General features: G+C 38.8%; 1 pseudogene across 1 annotated transcript; it reads right to left on the minus strand.

Moving 5' to 3' along the window:
- Positions 1-644: 644 nt before the first annotated feature.
- LOC103272456 lies at positions 645-1,709 on the minus strand (annotated as a pseudogene). Its single transcript, XR_002482648.1, has one exon. The product of XR_002482648.1 is annotated as a protein FAM49B pseudogene (transcript).
- Between the last annotated feature and the right edge of the window lie 1,058 nt (positions 1,710-2,767).

The raw sequence follows: 2,767 nt of genomic DNA on the forward strand, positions 1-2,767 counted from the left end.
TCAACAGCCATTTTTAAAATATGAACATGCATACATAATATTCTACGCACACATCACAGTTTTTAACTGTGTTAATAAAGATTAAACACACAACATCCTTACAAAAAAAGTCAAAATGCAAACTTAAAACTTTAAACAAAAGTCTTACTAATTTAAAAAAAGTTCGTGTTGGGTACCATTTGTACAACACGGTTAATTTAAACATTTCATTTTGGCTGCACATGAGAAAAGTGACAGTAGAAAACAAAGTCATGGAGGGTTTTTAAATAGCAGAAGAGGCAGTTTTGGCATGCAGAAGAAGCAATATTAAGTATTAGTTTCAAAAAAATCCACATTTAAAAATATTTAGTTCAAGTTACAGAATTTTTCTCAGTAGAGACCCCAATGCAATGCATAATTAGCTGCCTCAGTGGCTTGTGGAAGGGACAAGATCCAAGATCCCTTCAGAGTGAAACTTTACTGAGTTTGGCACAGAAAAGAAGTCTTAAGAACAAGAACATGATTAAAAAAGAGGGAAGAGGAACAGAGGAAAGAAAGAAAAGCAAGAATAAATGAGATAGGAATTGCAATCACTAAAAAACTGTGCATTCTCAGTCATTGCAGAATACGGTCTTCTGTCTCCAGCAGGTGCTTATTCCAGAACTTTACTGAAGCAAGGATTTAATTTGCTTGGAGGTAGTCTCATCATTCAAATGTTTTGTTGTGTACCTGAAAGCATTTAGAAGACCCTTACACTGTTGGGAGTCTGGTCCTTAAGAACTTTGATACAATCTTTCATATTGATTTTGGAAGTTTTGGCAAATGCTCCCACTGGATGGACGTGGTCATAGAGTATTCAGACATCCACCATCACCCTCAAGCAGAACGATACCGTCTCTTCGTTTGTAAACCTGCTTCTGGATTCCGGTGTTTCCAGCATACACTAGCCATGGTGCTTAAACCGTCGGTCGTATTTTCTATCGGTAAATTTTTATTCTCGGATACAAATTGCGTGGTGGCATCAATCAAGGTTTTCAGCATTGGAGTCGCCTCAGCATAAAACAAAGACATTCGGATCGCCAACTCGTTATTTACTACATGTTTCTCCTTCTGCTGGTACATTATTAATCCTCTTACGACTCAATGTTCTTCTGTAATAGCTGAAATCATTCGGTATGGCAGGATTTGTCATCTTGAGTTCATCACACCGGAGTGTGAAATGAAGAATTTCCGCAAACTGTTTAGCAAGAGCTTGCTCTCGCTCTAGGTGCTGGGTGGGAGAGTAGGGTGTGCTTGTCAAGGCTCCCAAAAGACCACTTAATGCTGCTTCTAACCTCTGAGAAAATTCATAAAATTTCTTTAATTTACCTACTAGTGGTACAACTGCACTCCACGCCTTCTCCTGCAGCTTCTCATCTGCAGGATGCTGGATTGCCTCTCGTATTTCATGGCCAGCTCCTCGGTATGACTGCAAGTCTTCCAAGATGCCTTCTGCATCTTTTAATACTACATTCACCTGATTATAAATTTCCTTCTCAGACTCTGTAGGCTGGGCATCTTCAGCCAGTGCTGCAATTCTGTTCTTGTCCTTCTATCCTCCGCTCGAGCTTCCGGGCGCGCTCAGTCCCGCGGGGCGGCCCCTCGGTGGCGCTGGGGGAGCCCCGGGCCCGGGGCAGGGGCGGCAGCGGCCAGACAGGGAGCCCCTCCACACCTGTCCCTGTGGCAGAGCCGCGACCGAGATGTTTAATAAATATTTAATAAATGAGTGAACGAATGAATTTTTGAGTTCTGTTAAGTATGCTAAGTTAAATATGGTAGACTTTTAGTGTAATTTTGGGTATAATGAATGAGCATTAATTCATCCAACTAAATTAATCATAACACACTCTGAATTCCAAACTGTGACTGTTTCCCAAAACTCAGTCCATTACTCTGTGTATTTTGAAGGATAGCTTTATTTCATTTTTTTCTTCAAAATTGTTTTAAATATGCCACGAAATAAAAGAAATAAAAAGGACTGATAACAACATTATGCCTCATACTTAAATTTGTTTTAAAGTCTCATGAGCTTCCACTTTTTCTTCTGCTCTGTCAGTTCATTAATGTTAGACAACATGGTTTCTTCCTAGTGTCCAAGCTAAGTCTTACTGTTACTACATACATAAATCGTGTTTACTCCAGTCTAGGGAAAACATGTAACTAGGCATGTATATTTTGAACTTCTGGCTCTCAGTTTGTATAGACTCGTGATAAATATCCATGGGCATACCAGAACCAGACTTCACACATACACTAGTGAGGAAAAAAAAGAAAAACCAAAACTCTTCCTGTACTGTGATGGTAGTGAACAAACCACACATACACACACAAATTTGACTCTACAATCTACTCAGGAGTTTTTGTTCTGAAATTTAGCTGTTTGTACAGTTTACTGTGGGCATATGTCTATGCTGTAGGAGAGTCTTCCTAATTCATTCTTATTCCTAAATCATTACATGTAACAATCATAAATACATGCCCAAACATTACCTTGGTAACGCTCCTGAGACCAATTACAGTATCAGTTAAAATCCTTTTAACTAATTGTAATCTGTTTCTGTCAAAAGCCACCATTCTTCTAATTCTGATTTCTTTTCAGTTGTTATAAAAAAAAAAAGATCTGAGATAAGTTCTGGAATGAGGGTCTGTGATGGGTATACCTCACTGGCAAAACAGCCTGGGCTTGTTCGATGCAAAAATTGACTGACTTCTTTTTTCCTTGAATTAATTTATGTGTTTTATTGATATT

Source organism: Carlito syrichta, unplaced genomic scaffold (genome assembly GCF_000164805.1).
Source record: "Carlito syrichta isolate Samal-C Ts95f unplaced genomic scaffold, Tarsius_syrichta-2.0.1 Scaffold312570, whole genome shotgun sequence".
In the NCBI taxonomy this organism is placed as follows: domain Eukaryota; kingdom Metazoa; phylum Chordata; class Mammalia; order Primates; family Tarsiidae; genus Carlito; species Carlito syrichta.